Genomic DNA, 27,423 nt, shown 5'->3' on the forward strand with positions numbered 1-27,423 from the left:
CTCATTTACACAGTGAAATGTTTACCTAGTAGTAGAGAAATATGGGGATCGATATTCAGTGGCTCTTATCCAGGTAGGCACAGCTCCTACCCAGATACATACCACTCACCGTGGTCATAGCCAGATTTTCAGCAGAGTTTTCCAGATAATGCCACTGAACATCTTCACTAATTTCCCTGGGCTGGTTTGGAGACAGACTAGTACTGGAGTGGTAGTGCAGAGGCCATCCAGGTTCAGAACCAACGCAGATCCAGATGTTGTCCAGATACTGCCAATATTCACCACTGGTGCCTGAAAAACTATCCAAGTAAGTCAGGACAGCAAAATAGGTGGGGGCAGGGCCTGTGGAACCAGCTGCAAATGAATAAATAACCAGTGCTGTATATTGGTGGTATCCAGATAACATCTGGCGATCAGTACATAGATATTCAGCGCCGGTATCTGGGAACCAGCTGGCACTGAATTTATTTGCTTAAGAAATTTATACCACACCTATCCTTAGGTGGTTTACATAAAACCCCAGTTTAACTTTAAACATCGTAACTGATGATTTAAAGCAACATTGACTGCAAACTTTAAATATCATGGGTGGGGGGGGGGAGGTAAATATACCCTCTGCATCATTCAAAAGGAGAGGTTGCAAAACAAAATAACTTGGGCTTTTATAGAGCAATTCTGTAAGGTGACACCTCCATTATGGGGCCCCCAATGCAGAGCAGGAATCGCAAATTCTATAATGGCTTCTGGGTACCCTGATGCCATTATAGAATACTAGCCCAGATCCTACACGGGCACGCCAAAAGAAGGCACGCCTACTGTGGCCATATGAATGGCAGGTGTAAATGGGCATGCCTAAATGTACCACTCAACGCATGCATCATATAGTATGCTAAATGAAGTGCACATTGATGCTTGACACATCCACATTCCACCCATGCTCCTCCCCTGTCTACGCCCCCTTCCCAATTGCACGCTATGCCACTTATGCGAGAGCTTACAGCATAGTACTTAGAGCAAGCGTGTGTATAAATGGTGCATACTTCTGCATTTATGTGAGAAAAACATGCAAAAATGCAGGGGCGCCTTTTACAGAATTGCCCTTGATAGTCTTTATGTGACATCCTATTTCTCAACCAATTAGGCAGTTGCAATGGAAAAGTGTTTCCTCTGCAAGTTAACTGTGCTTGGCGGATATGATGTGCAGTGGATTTTAAGCCACCAGCAGCAGCAGCCAGAACTCCCTGATGAGGATCAGTCCTCCTAGCAACCAACCGACATGAGAAGTGTCAAGAGAGAATGTCAGGACTGGTAAAACAGAGAAAAGGGATCATAATATGCTGTAGGCAAAGCACTTCAAAACTCCCACAAGGGACCTCATCTGCTTAGATTTTGTTCACAAATGAAGAGACCAAGTGTAAGGCTCAATGCACAACACACTGTAAATGACAATTAAAGCTGTCAGTAATTGGTACTCAGAAATGCAATTCGCAAGTAGGCTGAAACCAAGGAGATTGCAGCTGCTGTTCCTTGCTTTGTCTTATTTTTTGATGGAGGGAATAGTTAGGATAAGAAGAAAAGCTGCTAAGTAATTGGAGATGCTAAAAAATGCTGAGATCTGAGATGATAATCTACAACGTATGTATTTATTTTGCATTTAGCTCACATCTTTTTCAGTAGTAGCTCAAGGTGAGTTACATTAAAGTCTACTAGGTATTTTCCTGTTCCTGGAGTAATCACCAACTAATTTAGTAGCTGAGACAATACAGGGTTAAGGGACCCTTTCACTAAGCTGTATTAGGAGCTAACTTGTATGTAACGCAACTTAAAATGGCATACTGCAGGATGCACTCAGGCATCCTGCAATAGTGTCAAATGTGTGCGTGATAAAAAAAATATATTTTTTTTTCTGAGGGGGAATGTCTAAGGGCAAAGAGTAGGTGTTCCTGTGCTAATCAGCTAGTGCAGCTACATTACCATGTGCTAACCGGTTAGTGCAGGAATAGTGTGTGAGTCCGTACCACCTACTAAATGGGTGATGGTAAGTGCACAGTACTAATTTTTTTTTAATGGCCACATTCTAATGGCAACCTTAGTGCATGGCCATTAATATAAAAAGTATAAAAAGTCTATTTTGACAGCCTTGGTGCATGGGAAAAACCTGCACAAAGCACATCCTTTAGCACAGCTTAGTAAAAGGGCCTCTAAGTGATTTACCCAAGACCATAAAGAGCAGCAGTGGGATTTGCACCAGGCACCCTTGGACGTCAAGCTAAGTGCTCAAACAATAAGCTACTAATTCTGCCCATAAGCCATCTATTAACAATCAAAAACCTCAGGGATTTAAGAATTCTAAATACAAACTAGAACTTTCCCTACAGTAGTTGTGGATTATTTTGTGGGGGAGGGGAAGGGGCTGAATTGGCCTGGCAGTTTCCTCTTGCTGCTATAGGATTCCAGCTCAAACAGAATCAGACTGCATAGGGCTATTGGTCCATAACCCATCATTCACAACCATGGGGTTTTCCATCTATTTATCACTTCTAGCCAGCCCAGTTAAATATTTCTACCTATAAGCCATATTGAACCTAAATATATTTTGGGAAAATATCAATCAATCTTTAACCAGGAATCACAGACCACATCCCTCTCTGTATGCTCATTTGTAGACATTTCAGAATCTCAGATCCATCCAGATGTCACACTTGAGAACAACTGCTGAGATTATCATCTCACTCCACCCCCACCCCCAGCTCAGAAGAAAGTTAATGCTGCTTCCACAGTATCTCTAACCCTGAACAGCCAGGAAAAGGCTGTTTGAGTACCCTGGTTAAGTCTTATATACCAACCAGGGCACTTATATCCCTGCAGGAACATAGACTGGTAAAACCAACTAGAAGTTGAATAAAAAGGGATTGGAGTAGAGCGAGAGAGAGAGAGAGCTTTTTCTTGTTGCACCCCTTATTTGTGGAATACTCAGGGCTTTTTTTGAGGGGTTACTCGGGAGTACTCAATACCAGCACCTTTTCCATTGTCTGCTCATTTTGACCCATGGTCCCCAAGTTTTAATGAAAGAGCTCAGGCTCTACACACCAATTCTGCCTTGTCATAGATTCTGTGACTGGTTGCAGGGGGCCTGGCTATTGTGGGGTGCGTCCCTCAGTGATCACCCCACCTCTGAAGGGTGGTCTGGCATTTGAGTACCAGCACCTTTTTTTGCTAGAAACTGTGCACTGGGAATACTCTACCAGAAAGTTTAAGGACAGAAGCTAATCTTAAAACATTTAAAATTATGCTTAAGAGTCTGTATTTCCATCAGGCATTTGACATCTTGCTAGAGGGGGAGGTGAGAGTTTACTCAGATAGCTGCAATTTTTAGAGACATTCTATATCAGGGAGATAGTTGCAACTGTATTGGTTGGCTGGTCTGCTTGTGTTAGGTCTTTCCTGTCTGTAACTGGAGTTCTTTTCTACTAAATAATATGGATAATTGTTATAATTGTTCACTGCTATGATCTGTACAAGCTTGACAGTATATGAAATTGTGAAATAAACATAAACATAATGAAAATAGATTGACAGAGCAGAAGCAAAGCAGAACTGGAAATCAAATCTGGATCTTTCACACGGCAGTATGGAATACACATTAGAAGCAAGCGTTTCCAAGATTCTGCCGTTTTCAAAGGAATAAGATTCTCTTTTGTGGTTTAAAATGTCTTATAGAGCGTTGTACAAGAAGATTGCTTCTCAATTCACACATGATAATACTCAGACCATAGGCGTCAGTATGGGGTGGCAAATGCCACTGCAAAAATATAGCTTACTGCCCCAAACTAAGATCTTTTCTTTTGCTGGTACCTGCCCTGTGGTTTTCCTCCTCGATTCACGCCTTCCTGCCCACAGACAGCTCAACCCGCCAGCTCTCTTTAAACTTACATGGAACAGCAGAAGCAGCATGCTCCGCAGTGCCTCTCTTGGCAAGCCTGACTCTGTTGAACAGTAAGTAGTTGGGCCTGCCAAGAGAATCACCATGGAGCATGCTGCATTTACTTGCTCTGTGCAAGTTTAAAGAGGGTTGACAGGCTGGGCTGTCCACAGGTGAGACATGGGCATGTTTGGCAGGGGTTGAATGGGGGCATTGCCATCCCCACACCAGCAGGATGGGCTACCATCCTTCCCTTTCCCTTCCCCATGTCATTCAACATCTTGCCTCTTGTCCCCCCCCCCCCACCCCAGCATTACCCCTTCTTGCCTGCCCTATCGTCCTCCTCCTCCCCCTCAAACTTGCACTCCTCCAGCAGCTCCATCCTGGTCCCAGGACTGTCAGCTGATAAAAAAACAAATAAAAGTGCAGCCAGCACAGAGCTTTATGTTGACGCTGTTAGTCAGACCGGCAGAGCCTGACTGGCAGCTTCAACATAAGGCTCTGTGTTGGCTGTGTTTTCACTTGTTTTGTTTTGCTTTTTAACTCCTGACAATGCCCATAACAGGGAGGAGCGCAAGTTTCTGGGGAGAAGACAGACCACAGTGGAGGGTGGGTGAATAAGGGGTGATGCTGGAAAAGGAGGGAGGAGAGAAAGGAGTGGAGGAGTGGCTTAGTGGTTAGGGTGGTGGACTTTGGTCCTGGGGAACTGAGGAACTGAGTTTGATTCCCGGCACAGGCAGCTCCTTGTGACTCTGGGCAAGTCACTTAACCCTCCATTGCCCCATGTAAGCCGCATTGAGCCTGCCATGAGTGGGAAAGCGCGGGGTACAAATGTAACAAAAAAAAAAAATGGGAAGATAGTGGACCACAGTGAGGGAGGGGGAAAGAAGGGGTGATGCTGGAAGGGGAGGGAGGGAGGGAGGGAGGGAGGGAAGAGAGAGGGGGATACTGTGGACCACAAAGAGGGGGAACAAGGGGTGATGCTAGAAGGAGAGGGAAGGGAGAGAGAGGGGAAGATAGTGGACCACAGGGGGAGAGGTGGCAAGAGAATAAAAATATTGGGACCATTTTGGGGTGGGTCTGATATGAGGGCTGGGAGAAGGGGTCTGATGGCATCTCAGAGACTTAACATAGTAAATGATGGCTGATAAAGACCTGAACGGTCCATCCAGTCTGCCCAACAAGATAAACTCATTTTACATGGTATGTAATACTTTATATGTATATCCGAGTTTGATTTGTCCCTGCCTTTCTCAGGGCACAGACCATAGAAGTCTGCCCTGCACCGGTTTTATTCTCCAAATACTGGCGTTGCCACCCAATGTCCGCTAAGATTCCATAGATCCATTCCTTCTTAACAGGATTCCTTTGTGTTTATCCCACGCATGTTTGAATTCCATTACCGTTTGATGGAAGGAGGACAATCAATGGGACACTGTTATCAGGGTACCAATTATATCGCAGTGATAGAGTGGATCAAATTGGAGGGGGTTGAGCTATATGTTAAAGAGGGAATTGAGTCAAACAAAAAGAGGGAATTGAGTCAAATAAAATAAATATTATACATCATGAAACAGCAGTGTGGAATCCTTGTGGGGAGGGGGGGCTATTTTAGATTCAGTCCTTAGTGGAATGCAGGGCATGGTGCAAGAGGTAACAGTGTTGGATCCACTGGGAAACAGTGATCATAACAATAAAATCTGAGCTGATATCTGGAATGAAGTCACTAAAGAAATCTACTGTAGTAGCATTTAAGTTTTGAATGGGCAGCTATGACAAAATGAGGAAAATGGTTAAAAAAATCGAAAAGGGTTGGCCGTAAAGGTTGGGACTTTAAATCAAGCATGGATGTTGTTTAAAACACCATTGTGGAAGCCCAGACCAGATGTATTCCACAATTAACAAAGGTGGAAAGAAGAGCAAATAACAGCCAGTGTGGTTAAAAGGTGAAGTGAAAGAGGCTATTAGAGCCAAAAGAGCATCCTTCAAAGAATGGAAAAAGGATCTGAATGAAGAAAATAAGAAGCAACATAAGCACTGTCAAGCTAGATTGAAAGCATTAATAAAGAAGTCTAAAAGAAAATATGAAGAAAAACTTGCTACAGAGACACAAACTCATAGAAACACCTTTTTCAGGTAATCAGAAGCAGAAAGCCTGTGAGGGAATCCATGGGAACATTAGATCATGAAGGAGCAAAAGGGTCACTCAGGGAGGACAAGGTCATAGCGGAGAGATTGAATTAATTCTTTGCTTCAGTCTTTACAGAAGAAGATGTAAGAGATCTACATGTCCCGGAAATGTTTTTCAAGGGTGATAATGCGAAGGAACTCAAAGAAATCATGGTGAACCTGGAAGATGTACTGAGCCAAACTGACAAGTTTAAGAGTGATAAATCACCCAAACCAGATGGTATACACCTCAGGGTACTGAAAGAACTCAAATATGAAATTGCTGATCTGCTGTTAGTGATCTGTAACCTGTTGTTAAAATCATCCATAGTACCTAAAGATTGGAGGGTGATCAATTTTTAAAAAGGGTTCCAAGGGTGAACCAGGAAATTACAGACTGGTAAGCCTGACTTCAGTGCCAGGCAAAACAGTGGAAACTATTATAAACTAGTAAATAAGGCCCGTTTCTGACACAAATGAAACGGGCGCTAGTAAGGTTTTCCTCGGAGTGTGTATGTTTGGCACAGTGTGTGTGAGAGTGACTGTGTGAGACAGAGAGTGAATGTGCGAGTGTGTGTGTGTGACAGAGAGAGAGTGAGTCTGGGTGCGAGTGTGTGTGTGTGAGAGAGAGAGAGAATGTGTGTGTGAGAGAGAGAGTGTGTGTGTGAGAATGAGACTGTGTGTGTTTGAATGAGAGTGTTTGCGAGTGCGTATGTGAGACACAGTGACTGTGTGAGAGAGAGTGTGTTACATGAGCAAAAGTCTCAGGTGTAGGACAAGCTTTCATAGTAGCCCATCATGTATATGTATTCAAAACAAATAATCATCACTAGAGCTTGGAGCACATCATTACCGTGATTTGAAATACCCAACTGAGTGCAATTATCGCAAACTTAGCTCTACATCAAGAGGACAGTGTTCAATTTATAAGTTTTACTTTCCTAGCAAACCCTCTCTTTTCTCCTCACATGCTAAATCTGCAGTGATTTACAGGTGCTATCTTTTTTATCTTTATGGGTAATACACTAGAATAAATTTACTTTAAACACCTTTGTCAGAGGTCTGAAAACATTCCAGTCCAGGCTTTCATCTTCTGCAGGCCAGGATCTCCATTTATTTCTGCTCCAGTGAATGTGAAAGCCTGAATGTCAGGCATGCAAGCTAAGCAGATGTCGTGTCAACCTTTTCCCAAAACAGACAGTCTCTCTCCATTTTGCCTTCACTATCGCCAGTACTCTCATACTTCATTAATATGCATTTACAAAGCACATTTCATTAACGCTGTAGTTTTATGATGATTTGAGGTGACAGTTGGTAAAAGAAGAGCTGTATTACTTTTATGGAGTAGTATACTACTAAAGACACCAAGAGCATTTTCTGAATCATTTCCAAATGCTTCTCTTTCATTTTAGTTTTTTTTTTTTGGTTGTAGGTCATGAAGAGTTACTTTTAGATACTATAAGAAGGAAGGGAATGGGACTGGACATATAGCCTTTCTGTGGTTCTTGCAACTACATTCAAGGTGGTTTACATAGTATATACAGGTACTTATTTGTACCTGGGGTAATAGAGGGTTAATTGGCTTGCTCAGAGTCACAAGGAGCTGCAGTGGGAATCGAACCCAGTTCCCCAGGATCAAAGTCTGCTGTACTAACCACCAGGGTACTCCTCCACTCTGTTGTAGGCATTTTCTTGTCCCCTGAGGGCTTACAGACAAAGCTGACCAGCCCAAAAGCTTTCAGAAAAAAATACATTTTCAGTTTTGCTTTAAATTATTTAAAAGAAGTTTCCCCATGTACATCCACCGGGAACTGATTCCATAATGCTGGAGTGTGCCAAAAAAAAAAAGGCCTGGAGGTCAAACGAGTCTTAGCAGATGCAGGGAGTTTTAACAGGGAAGTATTATCAGACCTTAATACTCTACAAACAATTATTGGCTTAAATTGGTGTTGATTGACACTGAATAGCATTTGCACATGTATCTACTCACTATTCTAAGAAGTTGTGCACACTGATTCCATCACTTGCAACTTCTAGGGAGGCGTAGATGTAGGAGGGGCATTGGTGAGTTAGGGGCATGCTTAAGAGTTAGGTACACAAGTTATAGAATACAAGGAGTTACGAGCCTAACTGCCAACAGTTAGGTGTGAGCACTAACATCAGCCTGTGAAATGGCATGTGTTTCCACATATAGATAAGCATATCATCCCAGCACCTACATTTTGGTGCTCTTTCTTGAATCTACCCCCCGGGATGATGCACCTAAGTTCAAATTCTATATCCCGCCCTTGCTGACATCACTTCCTGTTTCCTCACTGGTGGGATGTCACGCTCCTCATCTCCTCTCAGGAGGGTGCTCCCGTGGGCCAGGAGCATCGACCGTCTTGCTCCTCGCTGGTGTGCCGGCGCCCCGAGCATGGCCTGGCCTTCGGGAATGGAGCGCCGGCCATCTTGGCGGGACCGGCACTCTGAGGGTTGCTCCGGCTCTCTTCTCCAGGGCGCGCGGTTTGCGTCAGGGTCGGTTTCGGTTTCAGCTGCTTGCCTGATGTCGGCTGGCCTGCGCAGTCTGGAGCGTGGCTGTTGTCTCCCTGCCTCGGCAGGATTGGAGCTCGTCGCTGCCTGACTCCTCCTCCTCCGGCGAACCAGCCAATGGAGGCTCTCCTTGCCAGCTGATTCTGTGGCTGCTGATTGGGGGGGGGCTATTTTAGGAGCGTCTTCTCTCCACTTCTCTGCTTCGGCTTCTACTTCGGTAGGTTTTGCTTTGTGCTCTTGCGTGTATCAGGGGCGTAGCCAGACAACAGATTTTGGGTGGGCTTAGGGAAGAACTGGGTGGGCACCTATTGTTCTCCCCCCCCCCCCCCCCACCCAACCACCACCCAAAAAATATCTCAGCTGGTGGGAAAGCACTTCTTTCCACATTGGCAGTCTGTAGCAGGCATGCGCTGAAAACTGAACATATGTAGGTGCCGGTATCATGGAGAGTAGCATTTTCGTTACCATCAGGAAGAAGTCTTCAGCTGGCCGAGCTTGGGATCCCACCAGCTACCACTAAACATGTGCTACTGTTGGGTGGGCCTGAGCCCTAAGTGGGTGGGCCCCGGCCCACCCAGGCCCACCTGTGGCTATGCCACTGGCGTGTATCTCTGCTGACTCTCGTGTCCGACCACTGCCTGAACCTGGATTACTCTCTGCCTGCTGCCTGTGTCCGACCACTGCCTGACCCCGGATTACTCTCTGCCTGCTGCCTGTCTCTGATCACAGCCTGATCCCAGATTACTCTCTGCCTGCTGCCTGTCTCTGACCACTGCCTGACCCCGGATTACTCTCTGCCTGCCGCCTGTCTCCAACTACTGCCTGAACCCGGATTACTCTCTGCCTGCTGCCTGCAGCCTGTCTTAGACCCCTGCCTGCATCCAGAAGTCCTGTCAGCCGCCCGCACCTGAGGGCTCAACCTTCGGGGAACAGCGGTCACCACAGGTGAAGCCTCGGGGTTGCTTGGCTGGCCAGCAGAGCCCAGGCTCGAGTTCCTTGCCCCTGTGCTCCGCCCGGCACAAGGACTCATGAACGCGACAAGGGACATGACAGAGGGAAGCCTGTGGGGCTGGCACAGGCAGAGAATATGAATCACCATGGAGGGATGGGGGATTTCAGAAAGATGCCGGGCTGCTGGTGGAAGAGAGGAAGAAAGAGAAGTGAGACACCATCACTGAGTGGGCCTCAGCCAAGAATGGATGGGCCTGTGTCCACCCAGTCCCACCCATAGCTACACCACTGCTATAATAGGAATTTGCAATAGTAAATCTAGCCCTCTATGTGCATAGTGTTCCAAACCCTGCCCCCACTACCCCCCCCCCCCCCCCCCCCCCCCCCAAGCATGCCAGCAGGAGCACTTCCATTCAACCTACCTAAAAGTATGTACAGTATGGAACTCCACAAGTACTTTAGTCAGGCTAAGCTGAGTGGGGACAATTTCCAGACATCCGTTTTAACTGAGTTATTCACTTTTTTGCCTGGGAATATAGTTTTGAAAATTATCTTCTCAATGACCATGATCAGGATTATTTCTTTGGTTGTATTCATTAAGGGCTTCTTTTTCAAAGCTGCACCAGCAATTCCCATGTGGCAATTGAGAGGAAGCTCATAGGAATTGGGGGCCCTTTTACAAAACAACAGTAAGCCCGACATGGGTTTACTGTTAGCTCTACCGGGACTACTGCCCGAAGTGCGTGCCATTTCCAGGGAAAAAGAAAACCCCCCCAGAAATTGTTTGCACGGAGATAACCCGGTGGTAATCGGGCATCGCCGCGTTCTGCCTGGTTACCACCGGGTTAGCACTGGAGCCCTTATCGCCCTTATCGCCACCGGTAAAGGCTCCCTGCTGCATGGCCATGCACTAAGAGTTCTCTTACCACATGGGCATGTGTGCCAGGGGCTTTTTTACTAGCTGTGGTAAAAAGAGCCCTGGTATGTGGGGAAAATGGCCCCTTTTTCCTGCAGCTTGGTAAAAGGACCCCTTAAATAGCTTATGAATTGCTTCTCTTTTCAATGTGTACAAATGCTGTTCCCATTGTGTTAAACAGCAAGATAAACAGCATTCTATTCACAAAAGCTAGGCATATGTTTACCCTGGGAAAGGGCAGACAATTTTTAGGAAGCCTGTTTAACAGAATATATAGCCATTCACTATATACGTCAAGAAGGTGTTATGCAAAAGATTAGTAGCAGTAATTTGGAGAACTGCCCTCCCTATTTATGTGCATACATTGTGAAAATCAAGCCTAGGTGCACAATTTTCTCACACCAGTAATGCCCATTATTTCTGAGTGGCTAAATACAGTCATGCCGCAGTGGATCATTTCTGCCCTGCAGACATAGCAAGGTAGCTCCTCACACTTATAGTTGACAATATGCTTGCACTTGAGGCAGCAGGACTGAATGAATTCCAAATACACAACAAACTCCTGCTATTTATAACTTGTCAAACCTTCTAATGCTGACTATATTTTTAAAAAATGTGGAGATAAAAGCTCTAGGCTGAAAAAAAACTCTACTCAAAATTGGTCCAGAGAGCTCCTGACTGAAACAATTTTAAACTATAACGTGTCTCCTTCCTAAAAATGTTTTTCAAACAAGCTTCAGCTGCCATAGGCATTAAAAATATTTATATAAATTCAAAAATAGAATACTTATAAATAGCAGGATTTTGTGCCTTGTAGTTTCCTACATGGCTGCAAAGTACCCAAGAGTTTTGTGCCATTGGACCTTCGATTTCATTCTCAGAATGAAATTACCCTTGTGTTTTCCTTTGGCAACTGTTTTTGAAGTATGTGAGTACATGCACATTACACTTATTGTTTCTGCAGATGACATAACGGCCAAACTGCCGCAGGTAGATTTGAAAATCTATGTGCATTGTTTCTCCTTCATGACTTAAACATTATCCTGAAATTGCCTCTCTTCAAATTTGACTAAAAGTACTATGAAGGTATGTATGTTGTGTTACACACAAAGAAGGCTGCCATGGCCATTTTTACCCAGTGAATTACTGGCTAATCCCTTTAAAACCATTCTCCTTATGCACCACAAATACATATTTTTTTCCTTTTAATGTGCATGCAGATTGCACAGTTCACCTGGCAATGTGCAGAAGCACAAAATATAAATACATCAACACTGTTTTGCAAAGTTGTACAGATACTTGGGATCCCTCAAGGCTCTGTCCTGCCCCTCTGATTTTTTAGTCTGTATATTCAACCAGTTGGCCATCTCATTAGCAGTAAACATTTGTAATGTTCTTCTAACATAGTAACATAGTAGATGACGGCAGAAAAAGACCTGCATGGTCCATCCAGTCTGCCCAACAAGATAAACTCATATGTGTATACCTTACCTTGATTTGTACCTGCCTTTTTCAGGGCACAGACCGTACAAGTCTGCCCAGCAGTATTTCCCGCCTCCCAACCACCAGTCCCGCCTCCCATCACCGGCTCTGGCACAGACCGTATAAGTCTGCCCTCCACTATCCTCGCCTCCCAACCACCAACCCCTCTTCCCCCACCTGCTCCGCCACCCAATTTCGGCTAAGCTTCTGAGGATCCATTCCTACTGCACAGGATTCCTTTATGCATATCCCATGCATGTTTGAATTCCGTTACCGTTTTCATCTCCACCACCTCCCGCGGGAGGGCATTCCAAGCATCCACCACCCTCTCTGTGAAAAAATACTTCCTGACATCTTTCCTGAGTCTGCCCCCCTTCAATCTCATTTCATGTCCTCTTGTTCTACCGCCTTCCCATCTCCGGAAAAGATTTGTTTGCGGATTAATACCTTTCAAGTATTTGAACGTCTGTATCATATCACCCCTGTTCCTCCTTTCCTCGAGGGTATACATGTTCAGGTCAGCAAGTCTCTATTCATACGTCTTGTAACGCAAATCCCATACCATTCTCGTAGCTTTTCTCTGCACTGCTTCCATTTTTTTAACATCCTTCGCAAGGTACGGCCTCCAAAACTGAACATAATACTCCAGGTGGGGCCTGACCAATGACTTGTACAGGGGCATCAACACTTCCTTTCTTCTGCTGATCACACCTCTCTCTATACAGCCTAGCAACCTTCTCGCTACGGCCACCGCCTTGTCACACTGTTTCGTCGCCTTCAGATCCTCGGATACTATCACCCCAAGATCCCTCTCCCCCTCAGTACCTATCAGACTCTCACCGCCTAACACATAAGTCTCTCGTGGGTTTCTGCTCCCTAAATGCATCACTTTGCATTTCTTCGCATTGAATTTTAATTGCCAAACCTTAGACCATTCTTCTAGCTTCCTCAGATCCTTTTTCATGCTTTCCACTCCCTCCCGGGTGTCCACTCTGTTGCAAATCTTAGTATCATCCGCAAATAGGCAAACTTTACCTTCTAACCCTTCGGCAATGTCACTCACAAATATATTGAACAGAATCAGCCCCAGCACTGATCCCTGAGGCACTCCACTACTCACCTTTCCCTCCTCCGAGCGAACTCCATTTACCACCACCCTCTGTCTTCTGTCTGTCAACCAATTCCTAATCCAGTTCACCACTTCGGGACCTATCTTCAGCCCATTGAGTTTATTTAAGAGCCTCCTGTGGGGAACCATGTCAATAGCTTTGCTAAAATCTAAGTAGATTACGTTTATAGCACGTCGATGATTCAATTCTCCAGTTACCCAATCAAAGAATTCAATGAGCTTCGTTTGGCACGATTTCCCTCTGGTAAAACTATGTTGTCTCGGATCTTGCAACTTATTGGCTTCCAGGAAATTCACTATCCTTTCCTTCAGCATCGCTTCCATTACTTTTCCAATAACCGAAGTGAGGCTTACCTTCCTTTTGTATTTAGGCTGAGAAAGTGACAGAAGATTACAAAGTTTTTTCTGTTTCCATGATGATGACATCCCAACGGTAGTTGGACACTGAACTCAGGAAGAACAGAGGTATTTTGGGTTTGACATCACTCTATAAATTTTTCCCCACTCTCCTCTGGATTCTATATATGGCACAAATGCAAGATGCGCACACAACTCAATTGGATAGCAAGTCATTAACGAACAATAATTAGAGGCTAACAACCCATTTTTAACATTAACTGGCACCAGTTGAGATTTATGTATACATTTGGCTGAGCGCTATCCAATAAAGCCAGGTGCCAAATCCCATAACGCAAACCCCAAAAAGGGGTGTGGCCATAGAAGGGACATGGGTGGGTCGGGGACGTTCCAAAAGGTTAAGAACAATATTATAGAATTTGGGGGGTCTGTGCCCAACTTCTGCGCCAGGATTTACATTAGGTTTCAGCTGGCAAAAGTCTGGCACACAGAGTTGGCCATGGGAATGGGCGCTAAGTACTACTCTATAAAGATCAGACGCTCTTGATAGAATAGTGTTTAGGGCTAGATTCTATATATGGCCCCTGAAAATTCTGCACGGAAAAAAAATAAGCCTAGGCATATTCTCTAAAGTATGCCTACATTTTATAGAATAGGCTTAAATTTCCGCACAGTATATAGAATAAGCTGGGCGCCTCTCCACATGACCAAACTTAGTTGTGCCCATTTGCACCATGTTTGACTTGACAAAAATCTCAATGCCTAAATTAGGCACAGAGTGGGTGTATTCTATAACAATGCGCATAGATTTTAGAAATGTCCATGCCCCACCCATGGCCACGCCCCCTTTTCATCTATTCAACTTAGAATTTAGGCATACCACATTGCAGAATATGCTTAGCAAGTTGTATGCCTAAATCTTAATTAATGCTAATTAGTGCTGATAATTTCTTAACATGCAATTGACAGCACTAATTAGCTAGTTAACCAATTAAGTTACATGCATTGTTATTGAATACGCTTTGGTTTCCGTATGGAAATTAAGGAGTGATATGTAGAATACTGGGGTTAGCACTCATTTTTTCTGATGCTGAATTTTGAGCGCCATTTACAGAATTCACCCCTCCATGTATTATTTGACGGTCATGTTCTTTTATTAAAGCGGGAAATCTTTGGTGCTACATTAAGTTTGCAGGTCCATTTTAATAATGGGGTATGTAGATGTTTCTTCATTTAAGAACCATAAACTGTGCATTAAACCCCGAATTCTATAAAGGTTGCTCAAATTTGGGTATGAGCCTCAGATGCACGTGCAACACAATGGGTAAATGAGCCAAACAAGCAACAATTGGATGCTAACAATCAATTATTGCCATTAAGTGACACCAATTAGGAGTTTATCTACCTTTGCGCAATTCTGTAACACTGGCTGCCCGATATTTAAAACCATTTAACCAGCCAGGAACAGCCAAAAATAAACCAGATATTCAATTCTGGTCACTGGAAACAGCCTAGCATTGAATATCCAGGCTCAGCGTCAACTGCAGGAGGCAGCTTGGCTAAATCCCGCGGTCTGAATTTCGGGCTCTGGGTGCCCAAATCCCATAACGTACAACCCAAAAAGGATCGTGGGTGGGCCAGAGGCATTATGATAACTTGGGCATAATGTTATAGAATCCTGGAGTTATACGTTCAGCTTGTGTGCCAGGATTTACACCTGGTTTCAGCAGGCATAACTCCTCGTGCCCAAAATTGGTCGCGGGAATTGACCCTCAGCACTATTCTATAAAGGCTACTCAACTGGGCATGTCTTTTATAGATAGTGCTGAGCACCTATTCTTTCCAGCAGTGATTTTTCAATGCCATTTCCCGAGTCCGGCCCTAAGTGCTTAGCATGGTTTAGTAAAAAGGCCCTAAGTATATTGCATGTATAGGTGTACTGAAGAAAGACTTTTGAGACTTTAGTAGGATGGAGCAGGTTAAAAAATTAGCTTTGTTTTTGTTTCAATTTTTGTTTTATGTTGGGGGGGGGGGGGGGCTTTCAAATCATTTTGGAGGTATTCAGAGGGAGACAATGCAGCAATGCAGTTGGAGGACTTCCACTCAGCTTAGAGGGAACAGTACTAGAGAGTTCAACCCCACATAAAGAATGAAATTCCAGAAACCTGAAGATGTACCGGGACTTCCTTCTACAGGGCATAAGAAGCTGTAGGGTGGCTAAGGCAGGCCCAGGATTATACTCACTTTCCATGTTCTATTGTCTCTAAATCTAATAATAAATCTAATAATATTGGTTAACATTCACACTCTTTTCCACTCCAATAGACAATGAAGACAAGCAATATACAAAAGAAGTAGGAACAACAACAACAACAACAACAAAAGAAAGAGAAAGGACAGGACACAAAAGTCAACAATATCCATATATCTGCCAAGAAAAAGTTAGATCTCCCAACATGTAGGTCCATAACTACAACCCCTCCCACAGCACTGAGAACTTTGCTCAGCTAAAGTCTGATATTCGGTGGGGGAGGGGGGGGGAACGACAGCAGTTCTATCATAGGTGCCTGGTATAAGAGGCTTGGGGAGGCTAAGCCTCCCTGTCCATAACTGTAACCTACCTCAGTTCCCCTCCTGAAGATGTGCAGGACCAGTTTCCTGCACACGCCACTGCTTGCTCCTACTGGTCATGCCCCCTTGATGGAAACTTCCTAAGTCAGCGGGGCATAACCAGCAGAGCAGAGGTGGCAAATGCAAGAAGTTGGCTCCCTGCTTCATCACATTGCTTTTGCCACTGACTGCTTCCAGCCTCCCCAACTAGGGAAGCCTGTAAGAGAAGAGGAGGGGAGAAAGTGAAAGCTGGAGAAGCCTGATTTGGGGGGGGGGGGAAGGGGCAACAGAGACAGAAAGAGAGAGCAGAACCAGAGACACAGAGAAAGAATGGAGAGGGGAGAGGACAATCAGAGAAAGAATGGGGAGAAAAGACACAGAACGAGAACAGGGTAATATTGGACGGAGGGGAAGAAATACAGAGAGAGAACGAGAACATGGTAATGCTAGATGGGGCAGAAAAGAGTGTACATGGTGATGGTGGAAGGGAGAGAAGAAACACAGAGAACAGGGTAATGGTAGATGTGGAGAAGAGAGATGGGTTAATACTAGATGGGGCAAAGAGAAAAAGAGACATACGGTAATGCTGGATGAGGGAAAAGAAAGAGAGAGAGACAGAGATGGGCTAATGCTGGATGTGGGAGAAGAGCAGGGCCACTGAGAGACTGAACCAGACCCAGGGCAGAGCCACGGCCCCCCCCCCCCCCCAGATCACACACTCCCAGAATTGTCGCCACTGCCCCCCCCCCCAGATCACTGCCGCAACATACCTTCCTCCAGCGCTACTCTTCTGCCAATTGGCTGCCCCTGCAGCTGTTTTTTCTCTCAGGGCATGCTCGGTTTCAAAAGTGAGCATGCGCCCTGAGAGGAAAAGTAGCTGCTCAGCTGGGCAGAAGAGCAGCGCTGGAGTTGCTCCTCCAGGTCCTCCCCAGCCTCCAAGGGGGGCCCGGCTGCGGCGCCGGAGTTTTCTCTCTCCTGCTCCTGTCAGGATGCGATCACTTGGTCCAGTAGGAGGAGAGAGAGAGACCCTGGTGCTGGGCCCCCCTTGGAAGCCTGGGGAATTCCCCCCCTGCCCCCCCCCTCTCGGCAGCCCTGGAGAAGAGACAGAAAGAAACAGCGTAATGCTGGATGGGGAGAAAAGACAGAGAAAGAGGTGGGGAAATGCAGAAGAAGTGATAGAGAGAGAGAGAGAGAGATAGATGGGGTAATGCTAGATGGGGGAGAAGGGGCACAGAGAAAGAACACGGTAACATAGTAAATGACAGCAGTCCATCCAGTCTGCCCAAAAAGATAAACTCATAGGTATGATGTGATACTATATACCTATACTTGATCTTGATTTGCCCTTGCCATTTTCAGGGCACAGACCTTAGAAGTCTGCCTGGCACTGGCTTTGCTTCCCAATTGTGGTGTTGCCATCTGATTACTGTTAAGCTTGTCTGGTTCCATGCCTTCTATACAGGATTCCTTTATGTTTATCCCACACATTTTTGAATTCCGTTTTCATCTCCACTACCTCCTGCGAGAGTGTATTCCAGGTATCTACCACCTTCTCCATGAAAAAGTACTTCCTGACACCCTTCCCCCCCCCCCAAACTCAATTCATGTCCTCTAGTTCTACCACCTTCCCGTATCTGGAGAAGGTTTGTTTGAAAATTAATACCTTTCAAATATTTGAATGTCTGTATCATATCATCCCTGTCTCTCCTTTCCTCCAGGGTATACATGTTCAGGTCCTCAATTTCTCCTTGTGCATCTTGCGATGCAAACCCCATACAATTTTTGTCACTTTTCTTTGAACCGCATCAAGTCTTTTTATGTCCTTAGCAAGATACATGCTCCAAAACTGAACACAATATTCCAAGTGGGGCCTCACCAACGACTTGAACAGGAGCATTAACACCTCCTTCCTTCTGCTGGTTATACCCCTCTGTATGCAGCCTCGCATCCTTCTGGCTGTAGCCACTGCCTTGTCACATTGAGATTCTCAGTCACCATCACCCCAAGATCCCTCTCCTGAGCTTGTACTTATCAATCTCTCCCCTCCTATCTGGTACATCTCCTTTGGGTTTCTGCACCCCAAGTGCATCACTCTGCACTTCTTGGTGTTCCTTGAGGTTATGGAGGCCTCTGAAAGACGTCTTGGAAAGTTATCCCTCCGGCCTATGAGTGCTCCTGCTGAAGAAGAAATTGATGAAATACGGCCCCGCATTGGGGAGCTGAGCGGAGGACTATATGGGTGTTGAATCTTTTAGGCACTGGTGTGCCAGAATTCATAACGGCAAAGGATGTACAGATTTGCTTCACAGTGTTAAAGCTTGTTGGACATAGATTCGGATGGAATTATGGAAGACACTTGTGTCTCCATGTGAGCAAGGATTAAGTCTGAAACAGTGCCAATTATGCTGAACTGAACTGAATTATGTATAGGACCAAAAGAAAAAATAGAAGATAAATGAAAATTTGATTGGTTGTGACTTTTGTGCATTAGGGTCCAAGATAATTTGTTCATATAATCAGCAGTGTTATTGTTCTGTGTAATTGAACATCAGTGTTAAATATTCCAAGGGGTCCTTGAAGTGAATGAATGTTAAAGGATGAATGGTTATGGATATTTATATTGAATAAATTTTTATAACTAAATAAATATATATCTTTTCATATATCTAGAGCATTTAGTTGTTGGGGTTAAATTTTAACTGCCAGACCTTTGAGCATTCTTCTAATTTTTGGAGATCTCTTCTCATGGTTTCTACTTCCTCTGGGGTATCCACTCTATTGGCTATCTTCGTGTCATCCACAAAAAAAGGCAACCCTTCAGCAATGTCTCTCACAAATATATTAAATAGAATTGGCTGCAGTACCGACCCCTGAGGCACTCCACTACTCACTTTCCTTTCCTTCAAATAGATTCCATTCACTAGCACCCACTGCCGCCTATTGGTCAACCAGTTTCCAATCCAGTTCACCACTTTAGGTCCTAGGTTCAGCCCTCTCAGCTTATTCACAAGTCTTCTGTGAAGGACTGTATGAAAGGCTTTGCTGAAATCCAAATGGATTAAATCGAGCGCATGTTCTTTAGTCACCCAGTCAAAGAAATCAATCAGATTCATTTTGGCAGGGTTTTCCTTTGGAAAAGCCATGTTGCCTCAGATCCTGCAACCCGCAGTGGGTAAAAAAAAGCTATTTTCAGTCTTTTTTTATCCACTGCGTTAAAAAGGGCCACAGCGCACGGCAAAAATGGCCCCCACCACTAGTGCAGGGCCCTTTTTACTGCAGCTTAGTACAAGGGCCCCAAAATGCCAACTCCACCCCGAGAACACCCACAAAATAGGTGCTATTTTCAGAGACACTGTCTTGTTAAGTGCTGCTGAATATGCCTGGTTAGCATCAGACGAGTGATTTAAATGGCCAGAAGCCATTTCTGGACATTTAGATCACTTTGAATATCTAATCTCTTACTAACCATATTAGCCTGTATTTTTTTAACTTATTCTTCTTGGCACTCAGCCCTAGTAAATTTTCAAAGAAGCTAATTTAGGCGCATATCTCAAAGTTAGGATCATAAATCCCTTGAATATTGGACCCATTGTTATTATTTCTGTTAAAAAGGGACTCTCATTCAACAACTACATTCAAACAACAAATGATATAGTATTAGTAGCAGCAAAATGAAATATTCTTGTTGATCCTAGTTTGAATGATTGCCTAAGTATACTGTGGGATATTATTTCAATGCAAAAATAAATATTACATTGGATAAATGGGATCTCAGTTATGTTTTCTGAAATCAGCAGTCCATTCCTTAAAAATGTAGGGAATGAACAAGAAACACTGAAAGATGGGTTAGGCAAATCTTCTTAAATATGTGCTAACTAGAGAAATGTGAAAAGGAAATGAATGAACCGCCTGGCTCGCTGATCAGTAAGATATATGAATTGTCATCCTGAATTTTTATAATATGTATCTCCTAATGTAGCCGACCAACACAGGGCCGTCGCATGCAGTACTGCACTAATACATCCTGCTATATGACATGAGCAGTTTAATAATGTGTCTATTATAAAAGAAATTCTTCCTATTACCCAACTCCACTTGTATCTTAAACAGTACTTATACAGTCTTTAGGGGACTATTAGATTGTAAGCTCTTTGAGCAGGGACCGTCTTTCTTCTATGTTTGTGCAGCGCTGCGTACGCCTTGTAGCGCTATAGAAATGCTAAATAGTAGTAGTAGTAGTACATAAAGATTAGGATCTATCAGATTCTCATGTCACCACCATTTTGGCTTTAATTGTGAGCCATGCACTATCTTATGATGGGCATGTATTCATCATTCGATCCATATTTTCAAACTTTTTTTTTTAGACTTTTTTTTAAACTTCAATCAATTTAACTCAATCCAATGTTCAAACTTGTAAAATTGTACTTAGCTTGAAAAACATTCTTTTCTTCTTATTTTCTATAGTCTCATTCATAATGAACATTCATCTCGGAGACATATCATCCGACATGAATTCATGTTTCGCACATAGTGCTGTATCAAGGTTCCGTCTCCTCAATTGAAGCTGGAAACATGTCCGTTGCTCTCTAGGAAGAATTTATAAGTGAGGAACCCCCTCCTTAGGATACCGTGGAAGTATTATAAAAGAAAGCCATGCCTCATTCTTAGCATAATGGGTCGTCTTTAGTGGATACATTGTTCCTTCCCTGCCTCCAAGGACTGTCCCATTAGCCTTTCATCTCTCCCTATCTCTCGATGCTCAGCACCACACAAAATTGATAAAGCATTTGCCAGATTCTGACATGCTACCAAGGAAGTGTATTTTTTAATGTTACTTTTAAAACCTCCGGACACAAGCGCACCCTGAGGGTTCTGTTCCTTTGTGAAAACATGTAATCAAAACACTTAACTTATAACATCTACAAAACAACCACACTTCTCAGGCTATTTTTGTCTTGGCTGGAGGAGACTTAATTGAGAACCCTTTGGGTGGTGGCTTTTGTTGCATTCAGTGAAAATATCTTTCTTCTATAGTGGGCTATATGAATCAGCTGTGACCACCCAAATTTTAATGTTAAGGTATTTCGTACAACATCCGCTGTGGTCACCATTGTTTTTCATCACCAGCCATGGCGGCTGAATAAATGACAAATATTCACCAGCAGTATCCAGATTGCAGCTGACACTGAATATCCATGCTATAACCTGTCTCAATGGCAGCCCGTGTTGATAGGTTCCCCCCTTGGTTGTTAAAGCATCTGTCCAATAAACAAGAGATCCTCAGTTCAAACCTCAGCAGTGATTAGCTAAACAGTAAGGTGGAAGGGAAAATGATGCTGGAATTCAAAAAGGAGAAGGAGATATACAGCAGATCCCTAAAAATCAAGATGGTATAGTATAAAAAGCACTGAGCACTTCAGCTAATTAATGACTTTTACTCTATTAAGAAATCATGGGGAAGGTAACCTGTACTGTGTGGCAGCTACAACCCCAACAACCTTTCTGGGCAGACTCTATGAATCATTTTGGTCTTTCGTCGCTACCATTACTGTCTATGCAATGAGGCCAAATTAACTTAAAAGAATTTTCATTGTGTCTCTCTGTAATATACTATGATATCCTACACTATTTTACTCAACTACTTTCAAATTTATTTGTGTCAGTAGGAGCCCTAAATAATTTCTGTTCACCTTTGCAATATCAATTTCTATATCCTTTTATAACAGCTCAATAAATCTCCTGAAATTAATAAATCTCAATACCAGCTACAGCAAAGGGGTCCTTTTACTAAGGCATGCTAACAATTAGTGCGCTAAATGTTAAGATGCCCATAGGAATATAATGGGTGCTGCACACCTTAGTAATAGGACCCCAAAATTATTTATTTGGGATCATGAACGAGTAATCTTAAGTACACAACTGCCTTATCTTCCATCTTTCTGCAATAATTAAAATATTCTCCACGAGCAGAAAGCAACTGGAAATATGAGAGTGCTGTCACAGAGTGATCTCAGCTGATTTCAGCAAAGGCCAAAAGAAGCCAGGATGTGTATAGGCAATTTATAACTACCCTGTTTCCCCGAAAGTAAGACATCCCCCGAAAATAAGACCTAGTAGAGGTTTTCCTGAATTGGTAGATATAAGGCCTCCCCCGAAAGTAAGACCTAGCAAATTTTTATTTGAAAGCAGGGCCACCGAGAGCCGGACAAGGCCGCCCCCGGGCCCCCCCCCCACCCTTGGTCACCGGGCCCCCCCTCCACCCACCCTCCGTCGCTCCCGGAACTAACCTTAAATGCCTCCTTTCACCTTCGCAGCAAACAGCAGCAGGGCAGACCTCTCCTTCCTTCCGTGCCCCGCCCTTGCGGACGTTACGTCAGGCGAGGGCGGGACATGGAAGGAAGGAGTGGCCTGTCCTGCTGCTGCTTGCTGCGAAGGTGAAAGGAGGCATTTAAGGTTAGTTCCGGGAGCGACAGAGGGCGGGCGGGCCAACCCCGATGTTTCACCGAAAAATAAGACAGCCCCTGAAAATAAGACCTAGCGCATTTTGGGGGGCAAAAATTAATATAAGACAGTGTCTTATATTCGGGGAAACACGGTATACACTTTTTTTTTCCATGAGAAAGCAACAGCAAGCACATTTAGATGTTTTTGCTCTGCAAGCTTTCATGGATTTTCCTTATTTTGCTTAAAAACCTGGTTTATGTCTCCAGGCATATCTCCCTGTCCCTCATCCACCCGACTCTTCCTGTTTCTCACCTATCCACCCCCATCCTGTTAGACTGTCACTGAAATGCTTTGATGTTTCACTTATATATACTGTCACCTACCAACATTTGCTTATTTCCAATCTGATGAAGAAGGGCAACCTTTGAAAGCTAATCAAGAAATGTATTAAGTTATGCCCAATAAAAATGGTATCATCTTATTTTCTTTTCCATGTTTTATTTTGTTTTATTTCTATTGATTACCTTTAAAAGTGGACTAACTCAGCTACCACACCTCTCTACTCAATGAGCAGAGGAATCTAATAGTGTTTGTGATGGATATTTAGCTGAATTCTGCAAAATTTGGCTGAATATGGGAAATCATGCAACATCCCACTGAATTCCATGTTAGACTTTGTAATATTCAGTTGAATTATTCAAGGAATCATTATTCCACAAATCTGTGCAGTGCTTCTAATAATTTTGCCAACGCACATCAAGTTTTCCCTCATTATTGCTGACAGAGAAAATGATACTAATTTTTAAGAACTTGTTAAATTTCTCACCAACTTAAGGGGCCCTTTTACAGAAGCACGGTAGGGCTCCCACATGGGTAACATGTGCCAAATCAACCCTACCACCAGGGTGGTGCAGGAGCCCAGCAATAGTTCTGAAGTTGGCGCACGCAGTTTCCCACGTTAGAAAATAAGTTTCTATTTTCTACTGCGGGGGATGTTCCTGGTGGTAATTGGCGGCATAGCCACATTGCTGCGTACTGAATATCACAGGGTTAGCATGTGAACCCTTACTACCAAGTAAGTAGGAGGTGGTAAGGGCTCATGCGGTAAATGGCCAGGTGCTAATTTTGAACTTACTGCCTGGCCATTATTGCTGTAAATAGAAATTCGGTTTTTTTGGCAGATGCACTAAGAGGTGGTCTCAGTGTTCGGAGCTCACTTTTTAGGACATCTTTGTAAAAGGACCTCTAAATGAGAAATTTTTGTATGCCATTATTCACCCCAAAGTCTAAGACTTGAGATATAGTCAACATGCGTACAACAAGCCCAAAAACCTTGTATCTCATCTGATATAATTTAACCATGTGCTGCTTCATAGGGACATGACTGTAGCAGTATGGCCGTCCTCTGCCCCTCTTCTGGCTCTCCAACCTTTTAGATCTCTGTCAGCCCCTCTTCCCCTTGGGTTCTACTCTCTGATCTTCTCTATGGGCACCAACATTTTAAACCCAGCCATGAGAACTACAAATGAATATAAAATTAAGGCTGATTCTTTAGTGTACTAAGAAAATTTAAAATGCCTATGTTAATGTAATCCCTTTCTAGCTCAGTGAGCATCAAGGGGGTTACTTTATTATAGATTGAACAGTTTGTTGGTGGGGTCAGGTTTGGGACCAGCAAAAGCTGAGAGACCAAAGGTATAATCATCCACTCACTAAACACTCCTTTCATCCAATAAGTCAGTCCAAGCCAGAATGCAAGTTCTTAACCAAATGATTTTACTTAATCTTGGATGATTCAGGCAAAATATGACAACACTTCACAGCAAATATATACAGGCAAAGTCAAAGTAGAAAAATAGTTCTCAATATGTACACTCTTAGCAGTTTCATTATTAACACTTTCTTTTATAGAGTCCTTCACAGCTTTGTTATCTCTGGAGACCACATCTCCCCAGATAGCAGCTCTCTATCAGTCTTGTATCATATCCTTTAGTGCTCTCACAATTCTCCTTGTTTGTTATTTGTTTCTCCAATAGAAATTCAACTACTGGTGTCCTTAAGCCTGCAGATCTTCTGGGACTCTTCTCCTGTCCTCTCTTGTTTCCTTAAGGTTTTGTTCTTTCAGCACTTTCACTTCTTTTCTCCTTGGAAGGATATGATGGTGAGTTGGTTCCCTGTCCCAGTTTCTACCTAGCGCAAGTGCAGCAGTTTAAAGGTTCTGTTACTCTGAGACCCTTTTTCATTAAATGTACATCAGCTGGGGAGGCAAGAGCCAAGTCTCTTCCACTCACGGTAATGGTATGATGGTCAGGGAAGCTGGAGCCAAAGACAAGGGATTTGAAACTGTTTGGTATTTATACCAGCACAGTTTCCCTCCAAGAGGTATCTCCTCCTATCATTGTCAATCATAGGTGGGATAGCCAGCCCCCTGTTCCATAAACTGTGGGAGTGTTCTAAAACCAAAAAGTCAAGATAGAATGCTCAGGCAGAGCCACTAGAGGTCTCTGCAGTTCCTTCAAGGAGCAGAACCAAAAAGTCTCTAAACCTATAAAATAAGTAATAATTAGGCAGGGGGAAATATTCAGCCCATGACAGTCAGCATTTTTTAAAATTCTGGTTGCCTTAGGCTTTATATACCAGACGTTCAGCACCAGCACATATCCAGATACTGGTACTAAATATCTGAGTATATGGAGAACACCAATATTCATCTGGGTACCAGTAATATTCAGCCTGGTACCTGGATAACAATCCTGATAAGGATAAGGCAGCCTTTTTTGCTGGGCTTACCCAGTTAGCAGACTGAATATTGCCACTAACCGGGTAACTCACAGCTCTGACTTGGCACCAGCCAGATAGTGTGGTAGTGGCTTGCTCAAATATTCAGTAGCACTATCTGGATGTGCTGCTCAATACCTGGGTTTGCCCCAATTAACAGGATTTAACTAGAAGGAGCCTTCATGTCCAATTAAATCCCACTGAATATTGCCCCCTAAGTTTTTAGAATAAATAAATAAAATCTATGCTAGACCCTTCTTTCATGTTTTTCAGTTAATTGGGTTGATGTATTAATTATTGTTGGGTATTGTTTATTATGTTATAGTGTTTTTATTAATTGTATGTATGTTTTTTCTGTTACCCACTTTGGGTATAGGCAGGATACAAGTAAAATAAATAAATAAATAAATAAAATCTCTTCCCTTTCTTCTGAGACCCCCTACATATTGATCACATCTCCCCTCCTTACTGTGGTTCATCTCCTCCATATATCACATCTCTCTGTCCTTTTAGCTTCTCTCTTCCCCCCCCCCCCCCCATTTTCTCTCTTTCCCCCAGCATCTCTGACCCCTTTCCATAGCCACCATATTGGATTGGACTAGACGCTTCACTGCATGCCATGAAGTAGAAAGTGGTGACAAAAAGAAGTGGTGGGGGCAAGAGAACCAGCCTTTGCTGAGATGAAGCCTGTGCTACCTTACCATTAAGAGCACCAGCCTGGATCCTGCCCTGTAGAATCACTGGAGGACATTTGAGAAAAAGCAAGTGCTCCTTGCATCACCTCCTCCCCCACTCCCTCTCCCTTCCTATGTCATCAGTGAAATACATGTTATCATGTAGTATATGAGTTCAAATTTTCTCTTATGAAAATGTAATATCAATAAAATCAAAACCTTAAAAATTAAACAAGACATGCAAATCACAGTATCAGGACTTCCCCTGGTAAGCCGTTACACCTCATACAGGACTAGAGAACTGAAACTTGATGAAAGATCTAGTATACATGTTGATACCACACAAATAGCCATGTTGTGATGATATATGTAAGCACGATTTCCAGCTTAGTGTCTTTAATTTAAAACAAAAAAAAGCTCACAGAAATGGACCTTAACAATCTGATACATTGTAAAGCAGTGGTTAGCCTAGAAAATCATCACTGTTTTGGAAGGATGGCAATTTAAAAGGAAATCAAATCAATACAATGCCTTATTTGTTTGTCTCGGGTAACTCTTACCTGCCAAGTCAGACTGCTACGTGAAAAAAAAAAATCTAAAGTACTCAATTAGACTTACTGTAAAATGGGGGAAAGAAATCTAGCAGTTTATTCTGATCTGAAACCTCTTGTAAGAAAATTGGAAGAGTGCCTTAGTCTACATGTGGTACTTAAGTTGAAGAAAATACTTTTGTATAATGAACAAGTGTATTCTGTGAGGGACAGAAAGACCCAATCTGTAGTACTTCAGCAAGAAGTGATATCTTCACCATCTACTGTTCAGTAATTCATTGTCAGTGTTTGCTATATATCTCTCCAGTATGATACAGAAAGGGCCTTCAAGGGATTCAGTAAATCCCCCAAAACAATGTATTCCCACAATAATTAATGTCAACTTTCAAACAAACAAATACCTTATATTTCAAAACAATATGCACGTGAGGAGGAAAAGACCTCAGAGTCCCAGTCAATCTCACTCCAATTTTTATTCCACAGAACTGTGTCTTAGAGAGGACAATAACTTCATAGGTCAGAAAAACCTTCCCAAAATAGTTCAAATTTAAGCACTACAATTTCAATAAAAATACTACACTTATCTTTTAAACAGCAAATGGTCCCACCAATGGAGGCCAGCGTTTCACTTTAAAAAGCTGAATCAGGGTATTAGGACCATCCGCAAAAAATGATAACTTGATTTAAGCTATAAAGGAAAGTCCACATGTCATGTCATGTCAAAAACACACGCCTAGAATTAAGGCATGATCATTTACGTCAGCCATACAGGACATGAATTGAGGTTGTGAGGTGGTAGACTTAGGAGTAACGTCAGAAAATTCTTTTTCACAGAGAGAGTGGTTGACGCCTTGAATGCCCTCCCAAGAGAGGTGGTGAAGAAAAAAACTGTGGTGGAATTCAAA

The 27,423-nt window shown here is 43.3% G+C and overlaps 1 protein-coding gene across 1 annotated transcript in view; it reads right to left on the bottom strand.

Annotated features, from left to right (window-relative positions):
- Window positions 1–27,423, bottom strand: part of PDE1C (phosphodiesterase 1C) — a 981,038-nt gene that overhangs the window by 796,557 nt on the left and 157,058 nt on the right.

The sequence above is a fragment of the Microcaecilia unicolor genome, chromosome 1 (assembly GCF_901765095.1).
Source record: "Microcaecilia unicolor chromosome 1, aMicUni1.1, whole genome shotgun sequence".
In the NCBI taxonomy this organism is placed as follows: Eukaryota; Metazoa; Chordata; class Amphibia; order Gymnophiona; family Siphonopidae; genus Microcaecilia; species Microcaecilia unicolor.